This window comes from Silurus meridionalis, chromosome 5, assembly GCF_014805685.1.
Source record: "Silurus meridionalis isolate SWU-2019-XX chromosome 5, ASM1480568v1, whole genome shotgun sequence".
NCBI classification, from domain to species: Eukaryota; Metazoa; Chordata; class Actinopteri; order Siluriformes; family Siluridae; genus Silurus; species Silurus meridionalis.
This window is the reverse complement of record NC_060888.1, coordinates 12,357,917-12,371,768: the sequence shown is the minus strand read 5'-3', so window position 1 is coordinate 12,371,768 and position 13,852 is coordinate 12,357,917. Positions and strand designations below refer to the sequence as shown.

At 38.6% G+C, this 13,852-nt stretch overlaps 1 protein-coding gene across 6 annotated transcripts in view; it reads right to left on the bottom strand.

Annotated features, from left to right (window-relative positions):
- The window catches only part of diaph2 (diaphanous-related formin 2), a 288,518-nt gene that overhangs the window by 70,747 nt on the left and 203,919 nt on the right, over window positions 1–13,852 (bottom strand). The window lies entirely within an intron of this gene.

The following is a 13,852-nucleotide window of genomic DNA, read 5'->3' as shown; positions in this document are numbered from 1 at the left end:
AATAACTAGAACCTAATATAGGAATATTAAGTGACTATTTTCAGGAACATCTCTTTCTCTCTCTCTCGCTCTCTCAAGTTAAACATGTTCCTGAGGTTCCAGTGAGGTCCTGCCCCTCTCCCATTGGATCTTCCCACTTCGTCCTGACCTGCCTTTGGATAGTGTTCTTTTCGATTGGAAGACAATCTGTGCAGCTGGGGATGGTTTCTTATCAACGCCCTGGGTTTCCATGAAATTACGGAGTAAGAATAGGAGCTTTAATGATGGATTTGGACTGTAGTTAATGTCAACAGTCTGCTACACTGACTCAGACTACATTTTGCTTCTGATCACCAACACTGTATTATGCCATCTTGGGGAGTTTTTCCTTGCCACAGTCGCCACCGGCTTGCTCATCAGGGACAAACTTATTAAGAACATCTTATTCTTTTTTATCACCACATTATCCGCTTTAAGACAATGTTTATTGTTAAAAGCGCTATACAAATTAAAACGAATTGAATTTAATTACCGCCACCTATAAGAACCACCATAAATAACTTTCGCTGTTTATCTTTGTGTAAGCAAGATTTAATAAGCTACTACATCTTGTATTTTTGTGCTTTGATGGGAGACCATCTACATCATAAACTGTACTTCTGAAATTTACACCCCCAAAAAAAGAGGAAACACTGTTTAAACTGTTTCACAGATCTACAAACTTGCTTTCCTGGTATGACAATATTATTGCTATCAGATCCCACTGGATAAGAGAATTTATTTATGCCATTGAAACCATGCAGTGTGGATTTAAATAACATAGTAAAACATACCATACCTTTAATGTTACTGTATATCTAGGCACCAAAGCATTTCAATTCATTTTCACTTTAGCAGCAATAAAACCACATCTCAATTTTTATTTTGTTATGACTTCAGTCATTGTTGTCACCATAATTCCTCATTAAATGGAGCATTGGTTCAGATATTTTAAAAGATTAGGGTGCTAGAATTCACCAAAGCACAGGTTGTTGCTGGGATCATTTTCCACTCCTCTATAAGGACATCACATAGCTGCAGGATGTTAGACAAATGGTGCTTCTCAATCTTCTGCTTGAGATGCTCAATAGGGTTCAGGTCTGACAAACGTTTATGTTACAAGTATTCCTCTGGAAATGATTCGGTTCTATGGAGATGTGTACCGAATGCAATCCATTTTACATGCAGATCATAGTTAAAATTGTGTTCCCTTTGGGAACGTATTGTCAGGCCAACCACACCTCTGGGTTATGAAGAGCTATTGTCAAAGAAAGAGAGTGATGGAGTACTGCATCAGATGATCTGGCCTCCACATTCACCCAATCCAAATCCAACTGAGATAGTTAGACCGGACAGGGAAGGAAACACAGCCACTTAGTCAACACCACTGGTAACTAATTCAAGATTGTTCGAAAATCATTCCAGCTGACTACCTCATGAGGCTCACCAAGAGAATGCGAAGGGTATGCAACAATGTCATCAAAGCAATTGGTGGCTACTTTGAATACAAAATTTTACATATTCTGGGTTATTTAACACATTTTGTTGGCTAAATAATTCCATATTTGTAATGTCATAATATTATTGTTATTAGTATATATTTTGAAAAAAATAAATAAATAAATAAAACACTGAATAAGAAGGTGTGTCCAAACTTTTGACTGTTACTGTGTGTGTGTGTGTATGTGAGTGACAAAATGTCTCTTTCTTTCTTTCTTTCTTTCTTTCTACAATAAAACCACATCTCAATTTTATTTTGTTATGACTTCAGTCATTGTTGTCACCATAATTCCTCATTAAATGGAGCATTGGTTCAGATATTTTAAAAGATTAGGGTGCTAGAATTCACCAAAGCACAGGTTGTTGCTGGGATCATTTTCCACTCCTCTATAAGGACATCACATAGCTGCAGGATGTTAGACAAATGGTGCTTCTCAATCTTCTGCTTGAGATGCTCAATAGGGTTCAGGTCTGACAAACGTTTATGTTACAAGTATTCCTCTGGAAATGATTCGGTTCTATGGAGATGTGTACCGAATGCAATCCATTTTACATGCAGATCATAGTTAAAATTGTGTTCCCTTTGGGAACGTATTGTCAGGCCAACCACACCTCTGGGTTATGAAGAGCTATTGTCAAAGAAAGAGAGTGATGGAGTACTGCATCAGATGATCTGGCCTCCACATTCACCCAATCCAAATCCAACTGAGATAGTTAGACCGGACAGGGAAGGAAACACAGCCACTTAGTCAACACCACTGGTAACTAATTCAAGATTGTTCGAAAATCATTCCAGCTGACTACCTCATGAGGCTCACCAAGAGAATGCGAAGGGTATGCAACAATGTCATCAAAGCAATTGGTGGCTACTTTGAATACAAAATTTTACATATTCTGGGTTATTTAACACATTTTGTTGGCTAAATAATTCCATATTTGTAATGTCATAATATTATTGTTATTAGTATATATTTTGAAAAAAATAAATAAATAAATAAAACACTGAATAAGAAGGTGTGTCCAAACTTTTGACTGTTACTGTGTGTGTGTGTGTATGTGAGTGACAAAAATGTCTCTTTCTTTCTTTCTTTCTTTCTTTCTACAATTAAATCAAAAAATGTGTCATTCTTATCTTCTCTCATGTGCCCTAGTGAAATTGACAGCTGGGAGTGAGTGCTTCCTGCAGTTCATCTGTGCAGTGTTACATGCAGTTTTAATCAAAACAGCATTACCCTATGACAGACACAGCTAGAGCTGCCATTTTACCCCTGTACACAGGCTAATAATTGAAGTTAAGCCTACAATCCAATCCCTAGTGTGATGTGTCGTTCATAATGTCAAAGTGGTATATGTGTAATTATATTTTGTGCCCTTCTGAATAAAAGATCTTACACACATTCATGACATGAGCTTTCATCTCAGTACTCTTCTGTAAGAGAGTAGAAACAAAATGAGAAAATCTAAATAACTCTGGACTGTCACTTTAAACCTTGACTTGTACAGCACAGTGTCACTTTAAGTCACAGTATACTGTACATTGACACTTTAAGGACAAATCACACTGAATTACTTTGATCTGTACTGTCAATATCTGCCATAATCATCCATCCTTTTTTTTGGCAAATTAAGTACACACACATTTTATATATATATATATATATATATATATATATATATATATATATATATATATATATATATATATACACACACACAGTACAGACCAAAAGTTTGGACACACCTTCTCATTCAAAGAGTTTTCTTTATTTTCATGACTATGAAAATTGTAGATTCACACTGAAGGCATCAAAACTATGAATTAACACGTGGAATTATATATGGAATTATATACATAACAAAAAAGTGTGAAACAACTGAAAAATGTCATATTCTAGGTTCTTCAAAGTAGCCACCTTTTGCTTTGATTACTGCTCTGCACACTCTTGGCATTCTCTTGATGAGCTTCAAGAGGTAGTCACCTGAAATGGTCTTCCAACAGTCTTGAAGGAGTTCCCCGAGAGATGCTTGGCACTTGTTGGCCCTTTTGCATTCACTCTGCAGTCCAGCTCACCCCTAAACCATCTCGATTGGGTTCAGGTCCGGTGACTGTGGAGGCCAGGTCATCTGGCGCAGCACCCTTCTTGGTCAACTTTCCTTCTTGGTCAAATAGCCCTTGATGCCTTCAGTGTGACTCTACAATTTTCATAGTCATGAGAATAAAGAAAACTCTTTGAATAAGAAGTTGTGTCCAAACTTTTGGTCTGTACTGTATATATAAGATATAATATATATATATATATATATATATATATATATATATATATATATATATATATATATATATATATATTATATTATATCTTATAAGTAATATCTTATAACTCTAGTAAAAGTTAAAGTACTGACTACACTTTTTTACTTGAGTTAAAGTAATGAGGTTTTGGCTCTGACATGTACTTATGCAAAAAAGTAGCCATTACTACCTGTTTTAGTGTCACGCTGGTAAATGGATCTTACGACATATTAATATTAGGGCTGTCAATCAATTAAAATATTTGATCATGATTAATCGCATGATTGCCATGATTAATCACAACTTAAGCGCACATTTTTCTTAAATTGATACATTTCAAGATTTTAATACTCTAATCAACATGGGGATGGACAAATATTGATGTTTTATGAAAATGTATGTTTATTTTTAGTGAAACCATACTCAACATAGAGCATGAAGACAAAATATTCTTGTAGATGTTTTAATGTAATTATGGTGTTTTAAATTATGTACATTATCAGGACACCAAACTGAGCTTTTGCTATGTTTCCACACAAACGGTTAATGAGGTGATACCTGTGACACTGTACCTCTTAACTTTTATACGAATTACAATATTTGTATTTGATGTGAATTGGTTCATTTAAATATAGACATTTCGAGATTGGGCAACTACTGCAGACAGTTAGGAAGGTACTTGACAAGACATCTGGAAAGAGAAAAAGACAAGAGACATGGTGGTGGAATGTGGAAATGCAGGAAAGCATAGGAGGTTGGTGAAACAGAATTGGGATCAGCAGGGAGATGAAAAATGTAGGCAGGAGTACAAGGTGATACAGCAACAGGTGAAGAGGGATGTAGCAAAAGCAAAGGTAAAGGCATATGAGGATCTGTATGAGAAGTTGGACACTAAGGAAGGAGAAAAGGATTTATACCGATTCGCCAGGCAGAGGGACCGTGCTGGGAAGGATGTGCTGCAAGTTAGAGCAATAAAGGATGGAGATGGAAATGTGTTGACTAGTGAGGAGAATGTGTTGAGATGGTGGAGGTAGTTTTTTTTAGCAACTGATGAATGACGGACATGAGAGAGGGAAGTTTGGATGATGTGGAGATGATAGTGGATAGGATTAGTAAGGAGGAAGTGAGAGCACCTATTAAGAGGATGAAGAGTAGAAAGTCAGTTGGACCAGATGACATATCAGTAGAAACATGGAGATGTTAGGGAGAGATAGACTTTTTAACTAGATTTTTAACTAGAAGGAGGTGAGAGGAACCCCAAGAAATGGAAAAGGAGTGTGCTGTTAGAGATCTTTAAGAATAAGGGAGATGCGCAAACCTGCAGTAACTTCAGGGGAATAAAGTTTCATCAGTCACACCAAAAGTTATAGGAAAGAGTAGCGAAAGCCAGGCTGAGAGAAGAGGTGACCATCTGTGAGCAACAGTATGGTTTCATGCCGAGGAAGAGCACTGCAGGCACAATATTTGCTTTGAGAATGTTGATGGAGAAGTAAAGAGAAGGTCAAAGGGAGTTGCATTGTGTGTTTGTGGATTTAGAGAATAAGTGTACAACAGGGTGCCAAAAGAGCAGTTGTGGGATTGTATGAGGAAGTCTGGTGTGGCAGAGATGTATGAGAGGGTGGACAGGAGTCTCCATGGACTATGATGTTTTGCAGATGATATTGTGATTTGTGGTGAGAGTAGGGAGCAGGTTGAGAAGAGCCTGGAGAGACGGAGATATGCACTGGAGTCAGTAGGAGTATGACAGGGTACATGTGTGTGAATGAAAGAGAGGGACAACCTAGGGTCAACAACACAAAATAATGGAGAGTGTGTTAGAGAAGTGAAGAAAAAAGTGCAGGCAGGTTGGAGTCGGTGGAGAAGAGTGACAGGAGTGATTTGTAATAGAAGGGTATCTGCAAAAGAAAAAGGGAAAGTGTATACGACTGTGGTGAGACCTGCTACAGTGGGGCAAAAAAGTATTTAGACAGCCACCAATTGTGCAAGTTCTCCCACTTAAAAAGATGAGAGAGGCCTGTAATTTTCATCATAGGTACACTTCAACTATGACAGACAAAATGAGAAAAAAAATCCCGAAAATCACATTGTCTGATTTTTATGGTGGAAAATAAGTATTTGGTCACCTACAAAAAAAAGCAAGATTTCTGGCTCTCACAGACCTGTAACAACTTCTTTAAGAGGCTCCTCTGTCCTCCACTTGATACCTGTATTAATGGCACCTGTTTGAACTCGTTATCAGTATAAAAGACACCTGTCCACAACCTCAAACATTTAGACTCCAAACTCCACTATGGCCAAGACCAAAGAGCCTACAAATATAAACAAATACAAAACAAAATTTAAATCTTCAACGTGACACGTTTATTTACGACATCCTTTCTTTACCCAGATGAAAAAAAACTCCAAAATCCACCATGGTGCACGGCAACCCTCTGTGCCGGCACGTTTTGTGGAATTCTTCTTCCTCATAACACAATAGGTTTCACTAATAATAAATATTTGTATAAAGCATCCATATTTGTCCATGACCATGTTGATAAGAGTATTAAAACTTGAAATGTATTAATTTAGGGTTCATTTAGAGCATAATAAATTAATTTTAATTTAATGTTGAGTTAACTCATGACAATCATGCCATTAATCACGATAAAATATTTTAATTGTTGACAGCCCTAATATTAATATGAAGTGATTTGAAGTGATTAAGACTGTAAAAAGATAATTACTCATAATCTTATACTCCAGTACTCATGTTAGTTCTCTCTCTCCAGTGTTCTGTATTGTTAAAAGATTTATGATCACACTCTTGATGTCACCCAAATGAGGATGGGTTCCCCTTTTGAGTCTGGTTCCTCTGAAGGTTTCTTCCTCATAACATCTTGAGGAGGTTTTTCTTGCCACAGTCTGGCTTGCTCATCAGGGATAAATGCACACCATTCACCTTAACTGTTAAATTCTGTAAAGCTGCTTTGAGACAATGTCTGTTGTGAAAAGCGCTATAGAAATGAACTTGACGTCTAGTTACCAGCGTGATAGTAAAACAGCTAGTAGGTATGTTTGTTTTTTACTTAATTACTTGTTAAAAAAGTAGTCAGTACTTCTACCGTCTAACTTTTACCAGAGTATTTCAAAACATGAGTATCTGTACTTCTACTTAAGTGAAGGATGTGTGTACTTTTGTCAGCTCTGACAAATACACATTTACAGGTTTTGGAGAAACAACCTTTTTTAAGGAAGTACTTGTTTATTTCAGCAAGATAATGCAAAACCACATTCTGAATATTTCAGCAGCATAGAACTGTAAAAAAAAGTGTAACTGGCCTACCGTTAGTCCATTTATGTTACTCACTGAAAATATCTGAGGCATTACAAAACCAAAAATACAACAAAAGTGGCCCTGGATTACGCAACTGAAATATTTCATCAAGCAAGAATATGATACATTTTGTTTTCAAACATACTGAATTCAAACACAGCAGTAAACATCCCCTGTTTTTTTAAAGGTGTTGCTGGAATTAAATTTTAAATCAGCAATATGCTTAAAAAAAAATTAATAATAATTTCTCAGTTTCAAAATTTAATATGTTGTCTTTGTACAATTTACAATGAAATACAAAGTTCAATTACAATTCCCACACAAAGCATCACCTTGCTTTGAGATAAAGATCTCCAAATTCCTCCATCATTTTAATCACTACACTGCAAAAACAGCCTTGTTCGCCACAAGAATTTGTTGTTTGCCTTTTGTCAATCCTTTCTCCCTGTAGGTACATGCTTGCTTACATATATTTTTGTTTGTTTTTTATTGGAGATTGGCTATTTTGAATATTGAGAAAGAAATCGATCATGTATCAGAGAATATATACTTTTTTTGGATTACAGGTATTATACACTTTACATATTAATTTGTATATCCTACTGACATTGGAAAAGCTCCAGGCACACTAGCCTATTTCCTATCCTTTGGTCCACACCAGAGCAACAAATCTAGAAGATCAACTTTAAGTCTTCATCATTGAGAGTTGATCCAAGGTCAGGCTTGGTTCAGGAAGCTGCAAATCTTTGTTTCCGAAGTGATCATTCAATGGCAGGGCTTAGCCTGTCCAAGTGAGGACAAGCAGCTGCATAGCACCAAGAACCCGATTATCAATCTGAAAGAGCTCCAGCGTTTCTCTGTGGAGAGAGGCGATCCTTCCAGAAGAACAAACATCTCTGCAATACTCCACCAATCAGGCCTGTATGGTAGATTTGCCTGGTGGAAGCCACTCCTTAGTAAAATGACAGCCTACCTGGAGTTTGCCAGAAGCCACCTGAATTACTCTCAGACTATGAGAAACAAATTCTCTGGCCTGATGAAACAAAGATTGCACTCTTTGGCCTGAATGCCAAGCGTCATGTCTGGAGGAAACCAGGCACCGCTTATCACCTGGCCAATACCATCTCTACAATGAAGCATCATGCTGTGGGGTTGGTAATCAGCAACAGTCTCCTCCCTGGGAGACTAGTCAGGGTCTGCCAAAGCCCAAACTGGGGTGATGGTTCATCTTCCAACAGGACAATGACCTTAAGCATAGAGCCAAGTTTAAAAGGATCGCTATAGGCAGCTCTGTGAATGTTCTTGAGTGGCCCAGTCAGAGCCCAGACCTAAATCCGATTGAACATCTCTGGAGAGATCTGAAAATGGCTGTGCACCGATGCTCCTCATCCAACCTGATGGAGCTTGAGAGGCTCTCCAAAGAAGAATGAAAAAATCTGCCTAAAAATAGGCATGCCAAGCTTAAGCATCAAAAAGACGAAGCTGTAATTGGTGCCAAAGGTGTAAGTTTTGAGCAAAGTCTGTGAATACTTACTGTATGTACATGTGATTTTTGTTTTTTATTTTTAATAAATGTGCAAACATTTCAAAGAAACTTCTTTAATGTTGACATTATGGTGTATTGTTTGAAGGAAAATAATTAATTTAATCCATTTTGGACTGTAACATAAATTGTGGAAAAAAATTGAAGCACTGTGAATTATTTCCGGATGCACTGTACTTAATTTTGTGAGCCTGAAATACTCTTTTCAACAAATCACAGATTGTTAATCAAGGGCAATAGCTCAAATAGGTAAATAAGAAAATAAAATAAAAAGCTTGGTCAATAGGTGCTGTGCAATTTAAAAACAATGCATCAGACATTCAATAAATAAAAAAAAAAAAGCTTATAATGTGCATGTTTTATAATATGCAGACATTTTCTATTATTAGATCAAGTAAAGACATGCCTCAAGGGTCAAATAAAATTGTAAACAGTAGTTTGCATTCCATGTTGAGAGATAGAGAACATGCTGGAATAATGATACCATCCACACTGGAGAGGAAGTGACTTTTTTTTATTTTTTTAGCAAATTAATTTAAGGATATAAATAATTAATGGATAATGGTTTTTCAGTGAGGCTGTATTTCATCAAGTATATAAGCTATATAAGCTATCTAGTCAGATGCACTGATAAACCAGATAATTTAATACACTCTTACGCATATTAACTAAAAATATAGCTGCAAGCAGCGATGGCGGGCCCTCGCACGTTTGTGTATCGCTGAACGGTGGGCAAGTGCATCAAGTGGGTAAATATCAGTGGACTATTTTATGTTACTGACCCATTTGGGGACTGTGAGTAAAAGAAACCCCACATTTTATACAAACGGGGCGCTAGTGAGCCACTTAAGAGACACACCGTTGTCCGACCTTTTTGTCCACACTTAACAGCCGACAAATGTGATGTATGTATCAAATTTCAAGTTAATCTAAGCACGCCAAAAAGCCTTAAATATGCCTGAAATAAAAGTAAAGTTTGATGCCTCGCCATGGCAGCAGCGTTCGAGATATCAAAAATCCCTTTGCGATTCATGCGATTGACACGTTCGCAATTTAGCAAGGGCAATGTCTCGCCATCATGTTCACTACGTTTGATGTTAATCGCATAAATTCCCTAGGAGGAGTATTTAAAAGTTCACCGCTTGCACTTATAAAACAAACCAAAATGGCCAACTTCCTGTTGGGCGGAGCTCATATTTTTGAGGGCGAAAGTTGTTCGGGTCGATGAGATCTATATGCCTACCAATGCTCGTACATATGCGTACATGTTTGCCCGAACTGTGCACCAATATTTGTTTTTGCATTACAGGGGGCGCTACAGAGCCCTATTGCCACGCCTATGTTCCAGCCTTTGACTGGTCTTAATGGCAGAAGACTATGACGTCTGTGCCAAATCTCCGGTGTTTTCGAGCATGTTAAGGCACCCAAAGTGCATGCCAAGAGCTTAAATATGCCTGAAATAAAAGTAAAGTTTGACGCATTGCCATGCGAACAGCGTTCGAGATATCAAAAATACCTTTGCAATTTATTATCTACAATGTCTCAGCATCATGTTGATTACGTTTGGTGTCAATCGCATAAATATCCTGGAAGGAGTATTTAAAAGTTCACCACATGCAACTGTCAAAAAATCCACCTTTTGTGACTGACACACTTCCTGGCGCCTGTTGGTGGCTCACCGATGCAATCAGAATCCTCGCCTCGCCATGGCAGCACCGTTCGAGATATCAAAAATCCCTTCGCAATTTAGCAAGTCCAAGTCTTGGCATCATGTTCACCACGTTTGATGTCAATCGCATGAATTCCCTAGGAGGAGTATTTAAAAGTTCACCGCATGCACTTATAAAACAAACCAAAATGGCTGACCTTCTGTGGGGGGGGCTCATAGTTTAGAGGGTGAAAGTTGTTCAGGTCGATGAGATCTATATGCGTACCAACTCCCGTACATGTGCGTACATAATTGCCCGATCTGTGCACGAATGTTTGTTTTTGAATTACAGGGGGCGCTACAGAGCCCCCCTGCCTTGCCCGTATTCCAGCCTTTGTCCGGCCCTAGTGACAAAGGACTCTGACGTTTGTGCCAAATTTCAAGAGTTTTCGAGCATGTTAAGGGACCTCTAATGACCCATGTGTGTTAAAAAAAAAAAAAAATAAAAAAATAAATAATAATAATAATAATAAATATAGCTGCAAGCAGCGATGGCGGGCCCTCGCACGTTTGTGTATCGCTGAACGGTGGGCAAGTGCATCAAGTGGGTAAATATCAGTGGACTATTTTATGTTGTTACTGACCCATTTGGGGACTGTAAGTAAAAGAAACCTCACATTTTAGACAAACGGGGGCGCTAGTGGGCCACTTAAGAGACACACCCTTGTCCGACCTTTTTGGACACACTTAACAGCCGACAAATGTGATGTATGTGTTAAATTTCAAGTTAATCTAAGCACGCCAAAAGCCTTAAATATGCCTAAAATAAAATGTAAGTTTGACGCGTTGCCATGAGAACAGCGTTCGAGATAACAAAAATCACTTTGCAAATTATCATCAACAATGTCTCGGCATCATGGTGATTACATTTGGTGGCAATCGCATGAATATCCTGGGAGGAGTATTTAAAAGTTCACCACATGCAACTGTCAAAAAATCCACCTTTTGTGACTGACACACTTCCTGGCGCCTGTTGGTGGCGCTATGTCCAAGATTCACAATAGGCACATCGATGCGATCGGAATCCTTGGCCGAACATACACACTGCGTGTCATCCGAATAAGACATTTTTTGCTTTAGATATTAGACACTTCCTGTTTCTCTGAATTCGCCATAAATTTGTCGCCTCGCCATGGCAGCACCGTTCGAAATATCAAAAATCTCTTCACAATTTAGCAAGGGCAATGTCTCGGCATCATGTTCACCACTTCTGATGTCAATCGCATGAATTCCCTAGGAGAAGTATTTAAAAGTTCACCGCATGCACTTATAAAACAACCCAACATGGCTGACTTCCTGTTGGGCGGAGCTAATAGGTTTGATTGTGAAAGTTGTTCGGGTCTATGAGATCTATATGCATACCAACTCTCGTACATGTGCGTACATGTTTGCCCGATCTGTGCACCAATATTTGTTTTTGCATTACAGGGGGCGCTACAGAGCCCTATTGCCACGCCTATGTTCCAGCCTTCGACCGGTCCTAATGGCAGACGACTTTGACGTCTGTGCCAAATCTCCGGTGTTTTCGAGCATGTTAAGGCACACAAAGTGCATGCCAAGAGCTTAAATATGCCTGAAATAAAAGTAAAGTTTGACGCGTTGCCATGGGAACGGCGTTCGAGATATCAAAAATCCCTTCACAATTTATCATCTACAATGTCTCGGCATCATGTTGACCACGTTTGGTGTCAATCGCATAAATATCCTGGAAGGAGTATTTAAAAGTTCACCACATGCAACTGTCAAAAAATCCACCTTTTGTGACTGACACACTTCCTGGCGCCTGTTGGTGGCGCTATGTCCGAGATTCACAATAGGCAGATCGATGCGATCGGAATCCTTGGCCGAACATACACACCGCGTGTCGTCCGAATAAGAAATTTTTTGCTTTAGATATTAAACACTTCCTGTTCTCCGAATTCGTCATAAATTTGTTGCCTCGCCATGGCAGCAGCGTTCGAGATATCAAAATTCCCTTCGCAATTTAGCAAGTCCAGTGTCTCGGCATCATGTTCGCCACGTTTGATGTCAATCGCATGAATTCCCTAGGAGGAGTATTTAAAAGTTCACCGCATGCACTTATAAAACAAACCAAAATGGCTGACTTCCTGTTGGGCGTAGCTCATAGTTTAGAGGGCGAAAGTTGTTCGGGTCAATGAGGTCTATATGCGTACCAACTCTCGTACATGTGCGAACATAATTGCCCGATCTGTGCACGAATGTTTGTTTTTTAATTACAGGGGGCGCTACAGAGCCCCCCTGCCACGCCTGTATACCAGCCTTTGTACGGCCCTAGTGACAAAGGACTCTGACGTGTGCCAAATTTCAAGAGTTTTCGAGTATGTTAAGGGACCTCTAATGACCAATGTGTGTAAAAAAATAATAAATAAAAAAAAATAATAAATTCTAAGGAAAACAATAGGGCTTCGCACCTCTGGTGCAGGCCATTCTGGCCTGCTCCTCGGTGCTCGGGCCCTAATAATAAATTCTAAGGAAAACAATAGGGCTTCGCACCTCTGGTGCAGGCCATTCTGGCCTGCTCCTCGGTGCTCGGGCCCTAAAAAAAAATTCTAAGGAAAACAATAGGGCTTCGCACCTTTGGTGCAGGCTCGGTGCTCGGCCCTAAAAATTCTAAGGAAAACAATGGCCTGCTCCTCGGTGCTCGGGCCCTAATAAGTTTCTTGACATCTTAATAAAGTGTACATCGTCATACTAAAGATGAAAAAGAAAAAAAAACAAAAAATGATAAATAAAAAGCAAAAACAAAAAACTTTACATTTTTTCAAGAGATGTCCCCATGCCTTGAGGGATGAGGGATACAGAGTGGGGTGTGATGTGATTTTGCTTGGGTTGAGCTCATCAATGCTCTGAATCTGATGCCATGGTAGTCTATTGCAACCCAGCTGAAACAAGTAAAATGTTTGCCTTTATTTTTTTTTTTTTAGAGATATTTGGTTATTAATTCTGACAAACTATTCTATAGAATGAAAGATGCCTAACAGTTGATAAATGTTTATCATCCTATTTTACCCTTTTTGCTCTGATATGTAGCTCCACTCATAAGATAATTTTATTCAACCCATGTAAACCATATTCACATACTCAGTTTGCTCATTTTATGTACAGGGGCATAGTCATAATGAAACAGGTTTGGGTCTCCTTGTTTGCAAATGAATAGAAAAGTGAATGCTTGTGCAATCAAACGACATCCTATACAATTGTGTGCCTCCAACTTTATGGTAGTAGTTTGGAAAATACCTACATATGGCTGTAAAAGCCAGGTGTCCCAAAATTTTTGTCCATATGGTGTAGCACACATATTCCCTCCAGTTTTTACCAACCTGTCCGTTGCCTTACTCCTTTCCCGCTCTGTCCCTGCCTCTTTCCCAAGGCCTATCCACTTTTAAAACATCCAGCAGCATATTCATGTTCAACCATCTATCATGCTGAGTATATAAAGCAGTCCAACCAGCT